General features: G+C 36.8%; 1 protein-coding gene across 1 annotated transcript in view; it reads left to right on the top strand.

Annotated features, from left to right (window-relative positions):
• The window catches only part of GRID2 (glutamate ionotropic receptor delta type subunit 2), a 1,955,631-nt gene that overhangs the window by 447,616 nt on the left and 1,484,356 nt on the right, over nucleotides 1-23,659 (top strand). The gene's annotated exons all lie outside the window — the stretch shown is intronic.

Raw genomic sequence — 23,659 nt, forward strand, 5'->3', positions numbered from 1 at the left:
TTACTTCATTTTGCCTTTCTTCATAGAAGTCTTTACAAATTTTTTCTGAAATCGTCATTTTAGGGGACATAATATTATACCATTTTAATCATATACCACAACTTCTTCAGCCATTGATGGGCATCCCTTCAAATTCCAATTATTCATGATCCCATAAAGAGTTGCGATAAATAACTTTGTACAAGTAGTTACTTTTCTGATTTCTTTTATCTGATCTCTCTGATTTATAGACCTAAAAGTAGTAGGAACAGTTTTATGGCACTTTGGGCTTGGCTCCAAATTGCTCTCCAGAATGGGTGTATCAATTCCCAGCTCCACCAATGTTATATTCGTGCCCTAGTTTTCCAAAAGCCCCTCCCCAATATTTATCAATTTCTTTCTTTGTCATATTAGCAAATCTAATAGGTATGAGGTCACACCTTATAGTGTCTTAATTTGCATTTCTCTAGTCAATAGTAATTTGGATTATTTTATATGATTATGGTTTTGATTTTTATATCTTTTTACCATTTATCAATTGGGGAATGACTTGTATTCATATAAAGATGATGTAATATTGTACATATTTTAGAAATAAGGTCTTTTGCAGAGACAAAAATATATTGCTCTAAAGATTTTTTTCCCAGTTTGTTATTTCTCTTATAATCTTGGTTGTATTTGTTTTGTTTATTATTTTGAAAATGTAATCAGAAGGATCCCTTTTATATAATGTTCTCTATTTCTTTTATTTAATTATAAATTCTTCTCTTGTCCTTGAGTCTGCCTGGTAAATTATTCTATGCTCTCTCTTCCTGCTATTGTTACTTTCTATTGGCTATCTATAATTTTTATACTAATGGGAAGACAGTTGTGGGACCCATTTTAAGATACAACTTTAAATACTATATACTGTCATCATTTTATTTTTATGGGAAATTTGTTATAGTTTATTTTTTATATTTTTTCCCAATTACATAGAATAACACTTTTCAGTATATCCTTTCCAAAATTGTAAGATCTAAGTAGCTTATCTCCCTCTCTTCTTTCCCTCCTCCTTGAGATGGTAAGCCCTTTGATTTGGATTATACATCTGTGATCATGCAAGTCACATTTCCATATTTGTTGTAAGAGAATACTCATATAAAACCAACCCCCCCAAATAAAAATACAAATAACCTATAATGAGAAAAGAGTATGTTTTGTTCTGCATTCCAATTCCAAGAGTACTTTCTCTCAAAGTACCCGCCTATGTATCCACCTATCCATCTATTGTCCTAGATCAGGGGCTGTTCCTTTCCCCTGTCCATGGGCTCCTAAGGACAATTCTCACATCACTTGCCTCTCTGCCCAGCAGTCCAATGGTAGCACTTCCTCCTCCCCTCCCCTGTCTGGGGTAAAGTAGAGGGCTTACATGCAGTATGAGGGTTGTAGTTTGGGCACTTGGTCTCTAAAAGTTTCACCATTACTGCCATAGAACCTCTAGCATATCCAAACTTTTAGTCATTATCATTACAGAAGAGCTTTATAAATGTTATCCATCATTGAATCTATTATTTCACTGTGGTAGATATTTCCAGCAGTGATGCAGATTGTGTTCCAACAAAACCAGCTTGTCTTATTCAACTCTCATTTGTATCTTCCTGTTAATTGCCCATATAAAATTCAGCTCATGTATAGAGGTCTTCTTGGTATTGAATATCAATGACTTATATAAGTTAACCAGCGCTTTTGCCTCAGTCTTCCTAAATGACCAACCCATTATTTATTTTTCAGTAATACGTTTCTTTAATTGTTATCTCTTTTTTTAAACCCTTACCTTCTGTCTTGGAGTCAGTACTATGTATTGGCTCCAAGGCAGAAGAGTGGTAATGGCTAGGCAATGGGGGTCAAGTGACTTGCCAAGGGTCACACAGCTAGGAAGTGGCTGAGGTCAGATTTGATCCTAGGACCTCCCTCTGGGGACTAGGACTAGGGACTAGAGACTAGGACCTCTCTCTAGGACTGGCTCTCAATCCACTAAGGTACCCAGCTGCCCCCTCACTGTTATGTTTATAAGCCATTTCTCTTACTCAATATGTTGCTATGTGTTGTGCCTTGTTCAATCTAGAGCTTATTTGTCAGTAAACATTTATAAATGAGCTAATGTGTGCCAGGCTTTGTGCTACAGTGAGTATTTAAAGTGCAATGATAAAAAAATGAACATATAAACAATAATGGAATATGATAAACTGTGAATGACCTAGCTATTATCAGCAATGCAAGAATCCAGTACAACTCCAAGGTATGTATGCCTATAAAAGCTATCCACCATCACAGAAGGATCTAGTAGAGTCTGAATGCAAATTTAAGGATTTCATTTTTCACTTCATTTCATCCATGAATTTTTTTCTTTAGTGTAAGCAATATATGTATTCTTTCAAAATATGATGAACATAGCAATATGTTTTATGTGATAACACATGTACAACCCATATCATAATACTTGTTGACTTGGGGAAGCGTGAGATTTAGGTTGCAAAAATATCAGAAAATGATTATTAAAAGTTGTATTTACATGCAATCTAGAAAAAAATCTAAAAATTCAGAAAAAGAAAAAAATGAAATACTTTCTCTCCACAAGGATCTTATATTATACATACATGTATGTAATAATATTCAAAGTAAATGTAAGTTGTTTTGGGAGTGGGTTGAAGGGGAAATTAGTAGTTGCAAGGATCAATGAAGGACTTCTGAAGGAGATTGCACTTGAACAGGACAATGAAGGAAGTTCAAAATGCTAAAATGCTTAAGTGTGAAGAAAGTGAATTTCATATCTGAGAGACAAACATAGAGATGGAGGAAGAGCAAGATAGTCAGTTCAACTACATGTAAGAGTTTGTGTAATAAGTGTGAAAGGTAGGAGCCAGCATGGTTGTAAAAGGCCTTAAATGCTGTAAAAAATAGACTCGAATACAGGACTACAATCCCCATGAGCCTTTGCTCCACTTCCCCAGAATGCCTTGTAATCTCACCTGGGCAGAGATCGAGAAGGTATTTAAGCTGATTCAAAGGCTTTTGAAGCTCTCTCTTGGCTCTTTTTGGACTTCCATTTTGGAGCAGGCACGTCTCTTGCGTGATGTGAGGTTATTTTGTCTAGGCCTCTGGCCTAGGCACATGTTTCTTACTTGTATATTCTTTAATCTTTAACCTTTAATAAACCTCTAAAAAATATAATACTCCTTGCAGAGAGAAACTAATTTCTACCTGCCTCAGTCTCCCCATCTCCCCTAAATTTTAATCTTTACAGTTTGGCGACCTAATGGGGAAAAAAAAAAAAAACCTCAATCTTCTGAATTCTTTTCTGATCTTTAGTTCAACTTTTAATATCTAGTACCTAGAAAAAAAATTTTTTTTGAGCCATATCTCTCTGGCCAAGGTTTTCTACCCTCACAAAGCTGCTACAGGCTCCGGACTTGCTGCTTACCCCGCCTGGCTCGGCCCCGAAGCTTCCTGCCTGCAGCCTGCAGCCCTGATCGTCCTCACCTAGTACCTGGTCCCGGCCTTGCCCATCCCCGCAGCCGCTCCTGCTCCTGGCCTCTCACTGGCCCACTGCCTGCCTATTTCTGCGCCCCAGACCCTGGAGGTTACTATGTTTAACATGTGTTAAGACATAGGCTTTCCTTGTATCCACACTCACCCTGAAGATACTCACAGACGAGTATCCCCAAAACCTTGGCTCCTATAATCTGGTCCCCTTTTCTGCCTCTCATAGTGTGGTACCTTTCTGTAGTCCTGGCTACTGACTGGATAAATGCATCATTGCTTAGATCATTTTAATTGGGCTCTGATTCAAGGACCTGTTAAAATTTATTTTTCTTTTACTTGGAATTTTTACACATAAGACTTTGATAGTCTATATTTTCATCCAGAAATTTTTCTTTCCTTTTGATTTTTCTGATGTCTTTTTAATATCTCTTGCCAATTGATTCATATACCTCATACCTCAGCCATGCATCCCTAAGTGATCCCCTTTTTTTTATATCACCCTCTTAACGGGGGGAATGTAAAAAAATATCATTATTTAAATTGCAAAGTTTAAATTCCTTTTGAGAAGAATTTTAGGTAAAGAAGATGCTACTTCCCTGAATCCAGAAACTGAACTGTTGGAGAAGCCATCATTAAGAAGCCTCCAGACCACAAACTGCACAAAAATGAACTTTGGGTGTGGTTAATGAACATTTATTTGCATGCATACTTTCATGCCAAAGGGGACCGCCCCCTAACTGGCTTTCTGTCAATGAGTCCAGTAATTATTGGTTTTATTCTTTTCTTTCTCTTATCCTCAAATTATTGTAATCTTTAAATTGATTATGTTTTCATGATCCTTTGGGAAAAAATTAATTATTTGCAATTGATCAAATGGAGGAATGTAAAAAATAGACTCGAATACAGGACTACAATCCCCATGAGCCTTTGCTCCACTTCCCCAGAATGCCTTGTAATCTCACCTGGGCCGAGATCGAGAAGGTATTTAAGCTGATTCAAAGGCTTTTGAAGCTCTTTCTTGGCTCTTTTTGGACTTCCATTTTGGAGCAGGCACGTCTCTTGCGTGATGTGAGGTTATTTTGTCTAGGCCTCTGGCCTAGGCACATGTTTCTTACTTGTATATTCTTTAATCTTTAACCTTTAATAAACCTCTAAAAAATATAATACTCCTTGCAGAGAGAAACTAATTTCTACCTGCCTCAGTCTTCCCATCTCCCCTAAATTTTAATCTTTACAATGCCAAAGAAAGTGGTTTGTAACTAATTCTTCAAGTTATAAACAAGGAGAAAATTTGGAGGCTATAATTATGATACAGATAAGAAATGATGAGGGCCTGAATTGGGCTAGTGACAATGTGAGTGGAGAAAACAGAAAAAGTAAGACTTAACTATTTCAACATATGGAATAAAGGGATCTAAGGAGATAAACCTGGGTAATTGAAAAGATTTTGGTTTCCTTGTGTAATTTTGAGGGACTCACACTCCTTAGATGGATAAATGAGGATTGAAGGCAGTGAGGAAAGGGTTGATGAAAATGGCTTCCCTCACTACTCCCTCACAGAGTCCCTGAGTTACTTGAGGAAAACAAAATGGAGATCTCCCCTCGGTGAAGGCTTGCCACTTGGTGCCCTCAAGCGCGGCAGAGAAGTCTTCTCTACAAGGAGAGGTATGAGGGACCTCAATCTGGATATGCGCTATTTTGAGACACTCACAAGCCTCCTCCTCATGTCTCCTTGAAAACTGGCAACAAGATGGAGTTGGCCAATGGGCTTACTCTAATTGTAAATAAATAAGATTGAATCCGCTATCTGACTGCTTATTTGATTTAATTGGTGACTGGGGCAAAGGGTAAAGATTAGAGGGATTGTAGGTAACCCTAAATCTTTTCTAAATAAAACTAATTACTGAAGTACAAGGTTTTCTCATACCCCAGGGAGAAGTAGAATAGGGAAGAGCTCTGCTCACCAATTTGAGTCCAGTATCTCAATAGTTCATGGACATGAAAGTCTTTGAAGAAATTAGGTTTCTTGATAGGAACCAGAATGTTTTAAAACAGGAACCCTTAATATTAGGATTTCTGTTAGTGACAGAAATCTCCACAGATGTCTTGAAATGTCCCAGAGAAACAGCTCCTCCTTCCACTCTCTTCTGTATCTCAGGACCCCAGAACCCTCTCCTCAGGAGAATTTCCCAGAAATCCTTGTTCAGTTTCCAACTGTCATTCCTACATTCCAATTTCCCCCAACAGTTCTTTTGTCCTACTCCCCGTCATTAAACTTGACAGATGTAGAAAGTAGAGAGTTTTATTTATAGGAAAGAATTGTTTGTGTTATGGTAAGTTTGTAATGTTTATGACAATTTGAAATGTCAAATAAGCAGTCAGAAACATGGGGCTGAAATTCAAGAGGTATCCTATGCACCTGCTTGTGTGTTAGATACACATTCCTACATCTCCATACCTACACTCACATGCATACATGGACTTATGTGCATATGCCCATATACCTCAGGTGACCAATGTCAAAAGTTTTAAGGTGGACCTTTCGTCTTATCCCACCAACAACTGAATTAACAAGAACATGCTCATCATGGAGTTGCTTCGTGTGGGCCATGATTCTCAACAACCTTATTCTCTCCAGAACTTGGAGTCTAAATTTTGACATTTTCACCTTAGGGATATATGAGAGCATGAACTGCAAAAGATAAACAGATACAGACATAAATATATTAGCATATGTTTATATACATACATGTGTATGCATGTGTAAATATGCACATAAGTGTGCTAATGTGTACCATTTGTGTAGTTATTTAATACTTGAAATTATGTGAGATGATGAGGTCACTAAAGAAGTATATAAAAAAAAATCCCAAGACAAAGTGCTGTGCCCTATCCAACAGCAAGGATTGGGATAAGGATGATGATCTTCCATTTTGTGCTCATTCATTTTCTTTTAAGTTTTCATAATTTCTGTTTTTCAGAGACTCTAGTATTTTATGATTCATGTCTTTAATTACCCAACAACAATCTTTTTACTGGTGTTAAAAAGAAAGTTATTGGGTAATTATTTCTATGATTATATCTTTCAAGGGATCTTGTAGGATTTTTGACATGCACATGGGAAGAATTTCTAAAGTGATCTTTGATCTACCAAATAAAATGTTTAAAAAAAAACAGCCAACCAATAATAAATGCAATAGTCTTTTGTAAAATCTCTATAGCAGTATTTCCCATGTAGTGGTTTGAGGATTTGTGATTATAATCCAAAGAGTTTGTGCTAAAATTTATTTTAAAGCACCTCAAGAAATGATTATAAAAAACATAATAAATAGTATATTGAGTTCCTCTGAAAGTTCACAAAACACATTATAGTTATTGATGAAAAGGGTTCAGTGAACAAATACCTTTGTGATCCACTGCTCTACATCTATAATCGATGGTCTACTCTGGCTTGCTAACACATCTGTCTATGCTTTTCTAATACCATCAACACAATTAGTGCCCTCATTTGGAACTATGCTGAAAGGGCACTAAAAGAATATCTGCCCTTTGATCCAGTCATAGCACTGCTGGGTTTGTACCCCAATGAGATAATAAAGAAAATACATGTACAAGAATATTCATAGCTGTGCTGTTTGTGGTGGCAAAAAAAAATTGGAAAATGAGGGGATGCCCTTCATTTAGGAAATAGCTGAACAAATTGTGGTATTTGTTGGTGATGGAATACTATTCTGCTTAAAGGAATAATAAAGTGGAGGAATTCCATGGAAACTGGAACAACCTCCAGGAAATGATGCAGAGCGAGAGGAGCAGAACAAGGAGAACATTGTGCACAGAGATTGATACACTGTGGTACAATCGAATGTAATTAACTTCTCCATTAGTGGCAACGCAGTGATCGTGAACAACCTGGAAGGATCTATGAGAAAGAACACTATCCACATTCAGAGGAAAAACTGTGGGAGTAGAAACACCAAAGAAAAATAACTGCTTGATTATATGGGTCGAGGGGGATATGGTTGGGGATATAGACTCTTTTTAAAAAATTTTATAATATTTTATTTGATAATTTCCAAGTATTATTCATTAAAGACAAAGATCATTTTCTTTTCCTCCCCCCAACCCCTGTAGCCAACGCGTGATTCCACTGGGTATTACATGTGTTCTTGATTCGAACCCATTGCTATGTTGTTAATATTTGCATTAGGGTTTCCTTTAGAGTCTCTCATCTGTCATGTGCCCTCAACCACTGTAGTCAGGCAGTTGCTTTTCCTCGGTGTTTCTACTCCCACAGTTTATCCTCTGCTTATGAATGGTGTTTTTTCTGCTGGATACATGCAGATTATTCAGGGACATTACACCGCCACTAATGGAGAAGTCCATTACGTTCGATTATACCACAGTGTGTTTGTCTCTGTGTACAATGTTCTCCTGGTTCTGCTCCTCTCACTCTGCATCACTTCCCGGAGGTTGTTCCAGTCTCCATGGAATTCCTCCACTTTATTATTCCTTTTAGCACAATAGTATTCCATCACCAACATATACCACAATTTGCTCAGCCATTCCCCAATTGATGGGCATCCCCTCGTTTTCCAGTTTTTGGCCACCAGAAAGAGTGCAGCTATGAATATTTTTGTACAAGTCTTTTTGTGCATTATCTCTTTGGGGTACAGACCCAGCAGTGCTATGGCTGGATGAAAGGGTAGATATTCTTTTGTCGCCCTTTGGGCATAGTCCCAAATTGCCCTCCAGAATGGTTGGATTAGTTCACAACTCCACCAGCAATGAATTAATGTCCCTACTTTGCCACATCCCCTCCAGCATTCATTACTTTCCTTTGCTATCATGTTAGCCAATCTGCTAGGTGTGAGGTGATACCTCAGAGTTGTTTTGATTTACATCTCTCTAATTATAAGAGATTTAGAACACTTCTTCATGTGCTTATTAATAGTTTTGATTTCTTTATCTGAGAACTGCCTATCCATGTCCCTTGCCCATTTATCAGTTGGAGAATGGCTTGGTTTTTTGTACAATTGATTTAGCTCTTTATAAATTTGAGTAATTAAACCTTTGTCAGAGGTTTCTATGAAGATTTTTTCCCAATTTGTTGTTTCCCTTCTGATTTTAGTTACATTGGTTTTGTTTGTACTAAAGCTTTTTAATTTGATGTTGTCAAAATTATTTATTTTACATTTTGTGATTCTTTCTGTCTTGCTTGGTTTTAAAGTCTTTCTCCTCCCAAAGGTCTGACATGTATACTATTCTGTGTTTACCCAATTTACTTATGGTTTCTTTTTTATGTTTAAGTTATTCACCCATTTTGAATTTATCTTGGTGTAGGGTGTGAGGTGTTGATCCAAAACTAATCTCTCCCACACTGTCTTCGAGTTTTCCCAGCAGTTTTTATCGAATAGTGGATTTTTGTCCCAAAAGCTGGGATCTTTGGGTTTATAGTATACTGTCTTGCTGAGGTTGCTTGCCCCCAGTCTATTCTACTGATCTTCCTTTCTGTCTCTTAGCCAGTACCAAATTGTTTTGATGACTGCTGCTTTGTAATATAGTTTAAGGTCTGGGACTGCAAGGCCCCCATCATATGTGTTTTTTTTTTTCATTATTTTCCTGGATATCCTTGATCTTTTGTTATTCCAGATGAATTTTGTTATGGTTTTTTTTCTAAATCAGTAAAGAAATATTTTGGGAGTTCAATGGGTATGGCACTAATTAAATAAATAAGTTTGGGTAGGATGGTCTTTTTTATTATATTGGCTTGTCCTATCCATGAGCAGTAAATGTTTTTCCAATTGCTCAAGTCTAGTTTTAGTTGTGTGGAGAGTGTTTTATAGTTGTGTTCATATAGTTCCTGTGTTTGTCTCAGGAGGTAGATTCCTAGGTATTTTATTTTGTCTAAGGTGATTTTGAATGGGATTTCTCTTTCTAGTTTTTGCTGCTGAGCTGTTTTGGAGATATATAGAAAAGCTGATGACTTATGTGGGTTTATTTTGTATCCTGCAACTTTGCTAAAGTTGTTGATTATTTCAATTAGCTTTTTGGTTGAATCTCTAGGATTCTTTAAGTAGACCATCATGTCATCTGCAAAGAGTGATAACTTGGTCTCCTCCTTGCCTATTTTGATGCCTTCGATTTCTGTTTCTTCTCTAATTGCTACTGCTAGTGTTTCTAGTACAATGTCAAATAGTAGAGGTGATAATGGGCATCCTTGTTTCACTCCTGATCTTATTGGGAATGTGTCTAGTTTATCCCCATTGTAGATGATATTAGCTGATGGTTTTAGATATATACTGTTTATTATTTTTAGGAACGACCCTTCTATTCCTTTGCTTTCTAGTGTTTTTAATAGGAATGGGTGTTGTATTTTATCAAAGGCTTTTTCTGCATCTATTGAGATAATCATGTGGTTCTTGTTGGTTTGCTTGTTGATGTGGTCAATTATGTGGATGGTTTTCCTAATATTGAACCAGCCCTGCATCCCTGGTATAAATCCTACCTGATCATGGTGAATACTCCTTATGATGACTTCCTGGAGTCTTTTTGCTAGTATCCTATTTAAGATTTTTGCATCTATACTCATTAGGGAGATTGGCCTATAGTTTTCTTTCTCTGTTTTTGACCTGCCTGGTTTTGGAATCAGTACCATGTTTGTGTCATAAAAGGAGTTTGGTAGAACTCCCTCTTTGCTTATTATGTCAAATAGTTTGTATAGTATTGGGATTAACTGTTCTCTGAATGTTTGATAGAATTCACAGGGGAATCCATCAGGCCCTGGGGATTTTTTCTTAGGAAGTTCTTTGATGGCTTGTTGGATTTCATTTTCTGATATGGGATTATTTAAGAATTCTATTTCTTCTTCTGTTAGTCTAGGCAGTTTGTATTTTTGTATATATTCATCCATATCACCTAAATTGGTGTATTTATTGCCATATAATTGGACAAAGTAATTTTTAATAATTGCCTTAATTTCCTCTTCATCGGAGATGATGTCCCCCTTTTCATCTTTGATGCTGTTAATTTGCTTTTCTTCCTTCCTTTTTTTAATTAGATTGACCAGTACTTTGTCTATTTTGTTTGTTTTTTCAAAGTACCAGCTTCTTGTCTTATTTATCAAATCAATAGTTCTATCACTTTCAATTATATTAATTTCTCCCTTAATTTCTAGGATTTCTAGTTTGGTTTTCTGCTGGGGGTTTTTAATTTGATCATTTTCGAGTTTTTTTATTTGCATTTCCAATTGATTGATCGCTGCTCTCCCTAGTTTTTTAATATATGCAATCAGGGATATGAATTTACCTCTTATTACCGCTTTGGCTGCATCCCAAAAGGTTTGAAAGGATGTCTCGCCATTGTCATTTTCCTTGGTGAAATTGTTAATTGTTTCTATGATTTCTTCTCTAACTAAAAGATTTTGGAGTATCATATTGTTTAATTTCCAATTAGTTTTTGATTTTGTTTTCCATGTACCATTACTGAACATTATTTTTATTGCCTTTTTATCTGAAAAGGCTGCATTTATTATTTCTGCTTTTCTGCATTTGTGTGCAATGTTTCTGTGACCTAATGAATGGTCAATCTTTGTGAATGTGCCATGTGGTGCTGAGAAGAATGTGTATTCCTTTTTATCCCTATTTATTTTTCTCCATATGTCTATTAATTCTAATTTTTCTAAGATTTCATTCACTTCTTTTACCTCTTTCTTATTTATTTTTTTATTTGATTTATCTAAATTTGATAATGGTTGGTTTAAGTCTCCCCCTAATATGGTTTTACTGTCCATTTCTTCCTTCAATTCTCCTAGTTTCTCCATTAGAAATTTGGGTGCTATATTATTTGGTGCATACATGTTGATTAGTGTTATTTCCTCATTATATACAGTCCCTTTTAACAAAATATAATCACCTTCCCTGTCCCTTTTGATCAGGTCTATTTTTGCTTTGGTTTTATCAGATATCATGATTACCACTCCTGCCTTCTTTCTGTCAGTTGAGGCCCAGAAGGTCTTACTCCATCCTTTAATTCTGACCTTGTGGGTGTCTACCCGCATCATGTGTGTTTCTTGAAGACAACATATGGTAGGGTTTTGGATTCTAATCCATTCTGCTATTCATCTACATTTTATGGGTGAGTTCATCCCATTCACGTTCAAAGTTATGATTGTGGCTTGTGAATTCTCTGGCATTTTTATATCCTTCCCTAATATTCTAACCTTTTTCCTTCAGTCTACCTTTTAGTCAAGTGATTTACTTTAAATCAGTTCCCCTTGTCCCCTCCCTTGATATGTTTCCCTTTCTAGTCCCTCCCATTTTGTTCCCTCTCCCTCCCCCCTCTCTTTCCCTCCCCTTTTGTTCTCCCTCTCCCCCTCCCCCCCCCCCCCCGGTTTTCCCTTCTCCCTACCCTTGTTTGGTAAGATAGAATTCAAGATCCCAATGGATCTGGGTGTTTTTCCCTCTCAGAGTTTATTTCCCTGAGATTAAGGTTTAAGTAAAAATTCTCTTCCTCTCCTTCTTATAGGAGTTTCCTTCCCCTCCCCTGCCCGTGTGAATCTTTGTGTGAGAAAGATTATTCTATTTGGTCTTTCTTTTCCCCCTATTTATACATTACATTTTCCCCACATGTTAGTATACATAGATTGATATAAATGTAGTCCTTATAGAAGAGAGTTTGAGTAAAAGAAGAAGATAACATTCTTCTCCTTTTCCCTTTCCTTCATATTTACCTTTTCAGGTATTCCATGCTCTTTGGTTTTCTTTGTCGACCTTTCCACAGAGCTCTGGTCTTTTCTTTGCAAAAACTTGGAAATCTTCTATTTTGTTCAATGCCCATACTTTCCTTTGGAAGTATATAGTCAGTTTTGCTGGATAGCTGACTCTTGGTTGAAGACCCAGCTCTCTTGCCTTTCTGAAAATCATGTTCCATGCTTTACAATCATTCAGAGTAGAAATTGCAAGGTCTTGTGTGACCCTGATTGGTATTCCTTTATATCTAAATTGTCTTTTTCTGGCTTCTTGTAGGATTTTTTCTTTTGTTTGAAAGCTTTGGAATTTGGCAATTACATTCCTGGGAGTTGTCTTTTGGGGATTTTGTGTAGAGGGTGTTCTGTGAGCTCTGTCAGTGGCTGTATTGCCCCCTTGTTCTAGAATCTCTTGGGCAATTTTCTTTGATTATATCTTGTATTACGATGTCGAGTTTGCTGTTTATTTCTGACTTTTCTGGAAGTCCAATTATTCTTAAATTATCTCTTCTCCCTCTATTTTCCAAATCTGTCACCTTGTCAGTGAAATATTTTATGTTCTCTTCTAATTTCTTGGTCTTTTGGCTTTGCTTTATTAGTTCTTGCTTTAAAACCTGGTTTTCCTTTTCACTTTGGTCAAACTGGTTTTGTAGATGCGTGAATTTCTTTTGCATTATTTCCTATTTTTCCTCCCAGAAGGCTTCCATCTTTTTGATCATTTCTGATTCATATTCTTCATGGGTTTGTGGAGAGTTTCCATTTCCTTTGGAAGGTTTTGGAGCATTTGCTTGTGTTTCCCTTCTATCTCCTCTGTGTTTTGTATTTTTGCTCCATAAAATGTGTCCAAAGTCTCCCCCTTGTTGTTTTTTTTGGAATTTTGGGTTTTTTGTGCTTCTGTGGAGTTTGCCATCTCTATCTGAGTGGGGAGGAATTGCTTTTCTTATCTCTGTCTGGAGTTCAGAGGTTTTAGCCCTTGGCAGATTGTCCTTTCTATGGCTTGGCCCTTGTTTCTGTGCCTCAGCGGGCTGGAAGAGCCAGCACTCTGAGGGGAGAGGGGCTGTGGCTTCCTGGAACTCTGAGGGCTGGTGATAGGATTAACCTCAGACTAAGTATGCCCTCAGGCAAGGACCTTCAGTGAGACTCAGATGGAAGGATCTGGTCAGGGGGCTACAGGATCCTCCTGTCTCTCTCTGTTTCCCTGCTGTCTGGGTGCTCCCTCAACTGGGTCATGTTGTTTTCAGGATTGGGCCTTCAGCTCCCAGGCCCTTTTGCCAGCCCTGAGGGTTACTGTTGTTTCAGAAGACCCTGCACTCTGAGGGGGTAGGTGCTGTGGCTTCCTGGAGTTCTGAAGGCTTGTGATAGGATTAACCTCAGACTGAGTATGCCCTCAGGCAGTGACCTTCAGTGAGACCCAGATGGAAGGTTCTGGTCAGGGGGCTGCAGGCTCCCCCCCCCAAGTCTCTCTCTGCCCCCCTGCTGTCTGGGTGCCCCTGCGACTGGCTCAGGTGGTTTTCAGGGGGCGGCCCTCAGAACAGCTGGCTCCCGAGGCCCCTCTGCCTGCCCTGAGGTTCCTGCTGCTTCCTCGGACTCAGCACTCTGGGTTGGGGGAATGGCTCCTGGGACATTCCCTTTGCCTTCCCCTTAGATCCAAGTGATGTCGGGCTCTGACTCTTGGGGGGCCGTACCTTTTGATCCAGGTCCAGGAGGAGTGTTTCCGGGGTCTATTCTGCTGTTTGTTTTGAATTTCGATGCCCTAGGAGCATTCCGTTTGAGATCAGTAAGGAAGGGTTTCTGGAGCTCCGAACTTTAGCTTTCTCTAAGCTTCCATCTTGACCGGAAGTCTGGGGGGATATAGACTCTAAATGAACATCCTAGTGCAAACACCAACAACATGGAAATAGGTTCTGATCATGGACACATGTACTACCCAGTGGAATTGCATGTCGGCTATGGGAAGGCCTGGGGGAGGTGAGAGAGGAATAGAAAATTATTTTTCTAACCAAGGAATAATGTTTGAAATTGACCAAATTAAAAAAAAAAGTTATGGGTCTTTGGGAAGGGGAAGAGATAGAAAGTAATAGCAATGGTATCAAATGAGGTAAAGGAACTGGCAAAAAATAATAATAAGCTATATATAACACTCATGACTTTTGTCTCATAGCAAGTCATTGAATATTCCAGGGTCAGCAGCCTTCTCATATTTTGCCAGTAAAATCTAGTATTTCATTCTCCTGATAGACTATGCCTTCTCTCATTTCAGCACGGTATTTATAGTGCTTAGTAACTTGATTTGATATATTCTTTCTTTTATGAATAATATGCTTTTAGTCACTTCATTAATTTTGATTTTTATGGTCAATAAAGTTTCTGTTATTTCTGCAAAAAAAAAGAATTTGGGTCCTCTCAGTGCAAAGATTAGACTAATAAAAATACATAAATGGAAAAATAAGCATGTGGATTGGAATAATTTGAATCTCTCTCTCTCCATTTCTGTCTCTATGGTTGTCTGCCTGTTTCTTCCTTTATGTCTCTGTTTAAAATGTCTATGGAACATTCAATTTCAAATGTTCTGTAGGAAGTTGAGAATTAGGAATTGGTGCTGATGATAGAGGTTAGGGCTGATAAGTAAATCTGAGAATCATCAGTTCAGAACATTGAAGGTTTGTTGGCAAGGAAGTCTTTTTAGTATCTACTGATTAGATGTAATCTAGACCTTGGAAACAAATTGAGCACCATAAAGACTACCCATTCTAACATAGAATGAGTGTCTAGTGAAGATACCCAAGCCCTCATGAATAGGAAACAGAGGCTAAAGAATAGACTTGAACTTGAGGATATAATTATTAAAGATAGAAGTAATGTTGATAAATAATCACTTGATTGAGAAAAAATCCTATTCTTGTCTAGACTCAAAAAAGAACAGACATACTCTCCCAAGGAGAAAAGTTGGCTTCCATTTTGTAAAATTTCTTTTTTCAAATTTGATGCCTAATATGAAAATGATGTTGAAAAGACTATGACTTCAATAAATGCACCCCTACAGAGTTCCTGGAATATAATAAATTTGTTTGGAGAAGCATAGGAATGGGGGTGAGGGGTACTGTATTCAATTTACCCTCTATCTTTTCTGGTTATTTTATGTGAGAATATCCTCTGCTGTCCTTTTTCAAAAGATTTTACAAATGAGTTGATATTTTAAACTGATTTTATCATATCTTTCTTTTTGGCAGGACTGAATCTTTGCTTACTGAAATAATTGCTAGTCTTTTAAGGTCTCTTCTTTAAGATAATGAATTTACATTGGTTACATTTTTATTTAAAAGAGTTCAAATTTACATAGTTCTTCAAGGCTTCCAAAATACTTGACATATATTATGTCATTTTTTTCTCTACAACTCTTCATAATAAAGGAAATTGAAGGTGAGACAAGTTGAATGACTTGCCCCGAGTCACACAGCCAGTGTGTCAGAAGTGGGACTCTGACCTAGATCTTCCCATCATTGAGGCCATTTCTCTAGCCACCACATGATGCTGACTCTCATGTGCTAAATATAGTGTAACTAACTGAAGTATTAATTATCTTTCCAAGAACTTAGAAAAAAGAAAGAAATCTAAAGCCTAATTAGGCTTATTTACAAGAAAGCAGGAAAGAATAGGCTATGATAAAAAAATCAATGTCCATAATACAAATATAATTCATAATAAATATTCCATAGAATATGTCACTTGGTTATATTTATATATCATTATAGTAATTAATTAAAATAAATCAAATTATTATTGGAATCACAGAATAAAATAAATATGCACATATTTCTACACCAAAATAACAAGTGAAAAGCAATATATTTTCAGAGTATTCATTCTCTTCCTAAATGTTGCTTCTAAGCCTGTTACCTCCTTTCTCAATCGACTCTACTTGCTCTCTATTATCTCCATGATGAAATATAAACTCTTCTATTTAGCCTTGAAAACCCTTCACTCTAGACCCTTCCTAATTTTCCAGTCATAAATTTAATTCCCTTCTACAAAATATACAGTCCAGAGATCCTGGCCTCTTGTGTAGTTCCTCACATGGGCCATTCCACCTTTCCTCTCTATCTGGGCCTTTTAACTGATATTTTCCCAACATTGGAGGACTCATTCTCCTGGTATCCTTCAAGATGGCTCAAATCCCACCTTATGCAAGATGCTTTCTTATCTCCACACTACTTCAGGGCTTTCCATCTGAGCTCATTTCACTTTCTTGTAGGCACATAATAGTTTATAAACATTACCTTTCTTGTTAGAAAGTGAGCTCTTTGAGTGCAGAGATTGTGTTTTTGCCTTTCTTCGAGGGTTTATGATGATTTTTTTTACAAAACACTTGTTGTCTAATAGAATGACCTTAATCTTTTAGTTTTCATTTGATTTCCTAAATGGAATATTTGAGATCTCAGAAAATTAGGCAAGGTGAGTTCAAAACCATTTACTTTTTATACTAATTGGTCATACAAACTGTGAAAATCCTCTCCCTTTCCTTTTAGAAGATCTGGGCCAGCTTGGTGGCTCAGTGGATTGAGAGGCCTAGGGTCAGGAGGTTTGGGGTTCAAATCTCACCTCAGACACTTCCCAGCTGTGTGACCCTGGGCAAGTCACTTAATTCCCATTGCCTAGCCCTTACCACTCTTTTACCTTGGAAGCAATTCACAGCATTGATTCTAAGATGGAAGAAAAGGGTTTAAAAAAGAAAAAGAAGATTGGGACATCACTTAATAATGGTCCAGGTTAGATCATCTCAAAACCACTTATTAAATCTGACCCCACTCCAGTAAGGTAGGTGGAACAACATCAATATCCCTATTTTACAAAATGGGCAACTGTCAATAAGAGAGGTTATTAATTTCCCTCAGGCCCCATATTTGTATATCTATAACTAAAATCTAGATCTGCTTAATCCTAATCCAGTGGTAATAAAAAACACTTTGGACTCATTACATTCCTTCTTTTGCAATAGAGTGATTTTTGCATGAATTATAACTGAATACATCATGTATAGGGATTGAGAATGAGCAGGTGATATCATTGATATGGAGAATTTCCAGATGAGGAAACTTCTTTTACCAACTCATATCATCATCTTCTTTATAACCTATTATCACAAAGAATTTCCTCAAGTGATCAATGACAACTTAAATGACTTGTCCAGGGTCACACAAACAGTGTGTGTTAGTTGCAGGACTTGAACCCAAATATTCCTTCTTGTAAGGCCAACACTCTACACAAAACTGCCTCTTAGAACATTTGCATTATATTATCCTTTTGGAATATTGAGTGTAATCTTGGTTGCAAATACATTAAGCAAGCAGGTACTGAATACAATGCACTGTTCTTTGTTCTGAGGTACCTATGAAGTCACATAAGATAAGGTTCCAGGCCCCAAAGAATTTATAAGCCAGTAGAAGCCTTCACCTTAATGGTATTATTTGTCACTAGACAAGATTACAAACAGAAAAGTAAAATTTATTTTCAGTTGGACAGAATCATTATTTTATCTGATGTTTAGGAGGATTGTCAGTGTTTTGAGGCCCAGTGAATCTCCAGAGATCAGACAAAAATGGTAGTGGAGTTTAAAACAAAGAAGAAACCTGATTGGCAAATTATTTATGAAGCCTTTGAGAACCTAGATTCCTTTTGAAATGCATACATAATTTCCACTGATAGTAGTGGGAATTCCTTGCTGTAATTGCAAAGAAGTATTGACCCCTTGATTTGGATATTTGCACAAAGAGCAGCTAATGTGTATGCACAGTACACCATTAGAATTAAAGGGAAGAACCCACTTGTGAATAGCAGCATCTAAAACAGTGAGAAAAGATGATGATTTAACAATTCTGACTAACTCTTCAGATCAATAAAAATTACTGTGACCAATAAATTGCCCCAAGCCTGTAGGTTGTGCTTTTTTTCTTTTTTCTCAACTTCCTGCACTAATAAAACTGATGCTTCTAAGACTAAGTATGAGACTTCTATATGAAAGTAGCTTTTATCCTGTCTTTAGGCTTGTGCAGTTATGCACTAAAGCATTAATCTTTTATTGATTTATAATCAGTGGTTTAGATACATAGTGCATACACATTAATTCTTGGTGAATCCATTGAAAAAATCTTATAGAGACAAAGATGATTAGAAAACATGAAAGCTTGTCATATAAAGACTGATTAACAGAGCCAGAGCTGTTTAGCCTAGAGAAGAGAAAACTTAGGAGGAATTTGAAAATTAACTTTAAGTATCCGAAGAAATCTTATCTATACAAAAGATTTTTGGTTTAGCTCCAGAGTTTAGGCTATTTATTTTTCATATAAAATAGAGCTGGATTAAATGGATTGAATTCACAAAGAGGTCAATTTCAATAAGAAGTGCTAACTGGTACCAGGAGCTGCCCAAGAAAGAAGTAGGTTTCAGAATTTGAGAATTGGGAGGGATCAAACATCTAGCACAAACCATATAGAAAAAAATCTCATTTAAAACTCATGTAACAAGTAGTAATCTAGACTATGAAGATCTCTGAAGAATATTTGCAATTGTCACAATGATTGATCCACCTGCTTTCCAACACACACACATACACACACACACACACACACACACACACACAAATACACACACATTCCACTGATTTTTAGTCCTGCTCTCCAGAGTCAAATTGAAAATTCTAACTCCTCTAATTCTTAATGACCCTTATTAAAGTGTCTTAAAACAGTTACTATATACTCTTCCCATTCCCCACTGCCACCAATCTCTACTCATAAGCCTTCTTTTCTGTGCTAGCTATAACTATTTCCTTTAATTGCTTTTTCTAATGGGGGCTGGGTATACATGGTGTTCAGGGAAGACTAATTACCTCTGGAGTAAAGGCATGTTAAGCCCTCTCAAAGCAGCTTTCCTTTCAATATCTACTTGCCTCCCAATTTTCATCAGTGGCTCCAAAAATCTGTAGCATGCATAGCAGTCACACAGTATTTTTGTCAGCTCTGTGGAGACTCATTGGGCTTCAGAACACCGGACTTTGATGATTCTAGAAAAGAGAGTGAGAACTATGATTTTTGCAACTCTAAATCATTTATAAGTTATGTTAGAATCATGATACTTTTTGAGATTGAAGGACAACCACCAACACCATTTGTATTCAAGTTGCCTTCTTTGGGACATTCTTTAGTTTATCAAAGCCTTTTCTAAAAATATGTTACTCTGAACTGACCCCAATGCCTCACATATATTTTTACTGATGCATATTACTGAGGGATCGACCCCTTCGAATTCTTGGAAACTAATCATGTCTTAGAAGTGTAGCCCAAGGGGGCAGCTGGGTAGCTCAGTGGATTGAGTCAGGCCTAGAGATGGGAGGTCCTAGGTTCAAATCTGGCCTCAGACACTTCCCAGCTGTGTGACCCTGGGTAAGTCATTTGACCCCCCATTGCCTAGCCCTTACCACTCTTCTGCCTTGAAGCCAATACACAGTATTGACTCCAAGATGGAAAGTAAGGGTTAAAAAAAAAAAGAAGTGTGGCCCAAATTTGCATAGCTTTGGGGACTTCCATGTCATATTTATAACCCATAAGAAGCTTTACAGGTCAATAAAGGCCCAGGATATTTTCTTCAGAAAAACTAACCTTCCATATCTTGAATTTATGAAGTTAGTTTCTTGAAATCAAATATAAAACTGTGTATTTTATATCTATTTAATTTGATGTTATTCAATTTAGCAAAATATGCAGCTTTTTACTTTATTTTATGTTGTCATCCTATGAGTTAGTTCTTTTCCTAGATTTGTAACACCTATGGATTTAATAAGAACATCTGATCAGATCCATAGGTGTTACAAGTCCAAGTTCTGTTTAACATGTTAAACAGAACTTGAATCATTGCAGATCTCTGGGACACTTTTCTGAAGGTCTCCTGCTCAGTGGACTTGAGGTACTAAGAACTATTCCTTGAATCAAGGCATTCTACCAGTTTTAAATATATCTAAATATTTTTTTGTCTAGTCTTTAAAAATACAACAAAATACTTTATCAAAAGTTTGGTTTCAATGTAGGAAAGCTATATAACATTATTTTACTCTAGTGATTTTAATGAAATCACAATATTTCTTTGTGAATATTATAACTTTTAATAGATGTACACTGATGATCTCACTTATAAAATTTCTAAAAATTTCTGGGAAATTAATGTTGTTATTGGCTTGTAGTGGGATGATTCTATTTTTTCATGTTTTCAAAAATTAAGATAACGTTGTCAATTCTCCAATTCTACAGTTCCTTTACTGTTTAGCAATCAGATTTTCCACTTTTTGTTTTTAAGAATCTAAATCTATATTTTCTCTGGGCTAGGATCCCTGAATTCAATAAGAGAAGTTATGAGTATTCAAAAACTTTTAGACTTTTTCTACTTGTATAGAAACTGAAAGGGCAATGTTGGGAAATGATAAATTCCTCTTGTCTAAAGGTCATCAAGAAGAGCCTAAATGACTACTTCACAGGAATATTGCCAAAATGATTTATATATTTAGGTTGAAATGATCTGTCAGGAACCATGCAACTCTAAAGTTCTGTAATTCTCTTTAATAGAAATTAGCATTTGTTGACATTGTTTATTCAACTTCGCTCGTTTATTTTCACTATATTGTGCTAAATAGAAATGTTCCGTGCAGCTTTTGCACATGCCCATTTTCTTTTTTTTTTTTTTTTAATTTTAATATTATTTTATTTGGTCGTTTTCATACATTATTCACTGGAAACAAAGATCGTTTTCTTTTCCTCCCCGCCCCTCCCCCCCCCCCCCCCCCCCCGCCTTTCCCTCTCCCATAGCCGACCCATGATTCCACTGGTTATCACATGTGTTCTTGACTCGAACCCATTTCCCTGTTGTTGGAGTTTGCATTATAGTGTTCATTTAGAGTCTCTCCTCAGTCTTATCTCCTCCAACCCTGTAGTCAAGCAGTTGCTTTTCAGCGGTGTTTTTACTCCCACAGTTTATCCTCTGCTTGTGGGTAGTATTTTTTTTTTAGATCCCTGCAGATTGTTCAGGGATTGCATTGATACTAATGGAGAAGTCCATCACCTTCGATTGTACCACAATGTATCAGTCTCTGTGTACAATGTTTTCCTGGTTCTGCTCCTCTCGCTCTGCATTACTTCCTGGAGGTTGTTCCAGTCTCCATGGAACTTCTCCACTTTATTATTCCTTTTAGCACAATAGTATTCCATCACCAACATATACCACAATTTGTTCAGCCATTCCCCAATTGAAGGGCATCCCCTCATTTTCCAATTTTTGGCCACCACAAAGAGCGCAGCTATGAATATTTTTGTACAAGTCTTTTTGTCCATTATCTCTTTGGGGTACAAGCCCAGCAGTGCTATGGCTGGGTCAAAGGGTAGATATTCTTTTGTCGCCCTTTGGGCATAGTTCCAAATTGCCCTCCAGAATGGTTGGATCAGTTCACAACTCCACCAGCAATGAATTAATGTCCCCACTTTACCACATCCCCTCCAGCATTCATTACTTTGCATAGCTGTCATGTTAGCCAATCTGCTAGGTGTGAGGTGATACCTCAGAGTTGTTTTGATTTGCATCTCTCTGATTATAAGAGATGTAGAGCACTTTTTCATGTGCTTATTAATAGTTTTGATTTCTTTGGCTGAGAATTGCCTGTTCATGTCCCTTGCCCATTTGTCAATTGGAGAATGGCTTGATTTTTTGTACAATTGATTTAGTTCTTTATAAATTTTAGTAATTAAACCTTTGTCAGAGGTTTTTATGAAGATTGTTTCCCAATTTGTTGCTACCCTTCTGATTTTGGTTACATTGGTTTTGTTTGTACAAAAACTTTTTAATTTGATGTAATCCAGATTATTTATTTTGCATTTTGTAATTCTTTCTAATTCTTGCTTGGTTTTGAAGTATTTCCCTTCCCAAAGGTCTGACATGTATACTATTCTGTGTTCGCCTAATTTTCTTATAGTTTCCTTCTTTATGTTCAAATCATTCATCCATTTTGAATTTATCTTGGTGTAGGGTGTGAGGTGTTGATCTAAGCCTAATCTTTCCCACACTGTCCTCCAATTTTCCCAACAGTTTTTATGAAATAGTGGATTTTTGTCCCAAAAGCTGGGATCTTTGGGTTTGTCATATACTGTCTTGCTGAGGTTGCTTGCCCCCAGTCTATTCCACTGATCCTCCTTTCTGTCTCTTAGCCAGTACCAAATTGTTTTGATGACCGCTGCTTTATAATATAGTCTGAGATCTGGGACTGCAAGACCCCCTTCCTTTGTATTTTTTTTCATTAATTCCCTGGATATCCTTGATCTTTTGTTCTTCCAAATGAACTTTGTTATGTTTTTTTCTAAATCAGTAAAAAAAATTTTTGGAAGTTCCATGGGTATGGCACTAAATAGATAGATGAGTTTGGGTAGGATGGTCATTTTTATTATATTGGCTCATCCTACCCATGAGCAGTTAATGTTCTTCCAATTGTTCAAGTCTAGTTTTAGTTGTGTGGAAAGTGTTTTGTAGTTGTGTTCATATAGATCCTGTGTTTGTCTCGGGAGATAGATTCCTAAGTATTTTATTTTGTCTTGGGTAATTTTGAATGGGATTTCTCTTTCTAGTTCTTGCTGCTGAGCTGTGTTGGAATTATATAGAAATGCTGATGACTTATGTGGGTTTATTTTGTATCCTGCAACTTTGCTAAAGTTGTTGATTATTTCAATTAGCTTTTTGGTTGAGTCTCTAGGATTCTTTAGGTAGACCATCATGTCATCTGCAAAGAGTGATAATTTGGTCTCCTCCTTGCCTATTTTGATGCCTTCAATTTCTTTTTCTTCTTTAATTGCTACTGCTAGTGTTTCTAATACAATGTCAAATAATAGAGGTGATAATGGGCATCCTTGTTTCACTCCTGATCTTAATGGGAATGGATTTAGTTTGTCCCCATTGCAGATGATATTAGCTGATGGTTTTAGATATATACTGTTTATTATTTTTAGGAATGACCCTTCTATTCCTATGCTTTCTAGTGTTTTTAGTAGGAATGGGTGTTGTATTTTATCAAAGGCTTTTTCTGCATCTATTGAGATAATCATGTGGTTCTTGTTGGTTTGCTTGTTGATGTGGTCAATTATGTGGATAGTTTTCCTAATGTTGAACCAGCCCTGCATCCCTGGTATGAATCCTACTTGATCATGGTGGATGACCCTTCTAATCACTTGCTGGAGTCTTTTTGCTAGTATCCTATTTAAGATTTTTGCATCTATATTCATTAGGGAGATTGGCCTATAGTTTTCTTTCTCTGTTTTTGGCCTGCCTGGCTTTGGAATTAGTACCATGCTTGTGTCATAAAAGGAGTTTGGTAGGACTCCCTCTTTGCTT

This window comes from Monodelphis domestica, chromosome 6 (genome assembly GCF_027887165.1).
Source record: "Monodelphis domestica isolate mMonDom1 chromosome 6, mMonDom1.pri, whole genome shotgun sequence".
NCBI lineage: Eukaryota > Metazoa > Chordata > Mammalia > Didelphimorphia > Didelphidae > Monodelphis > Monodelphis domestica.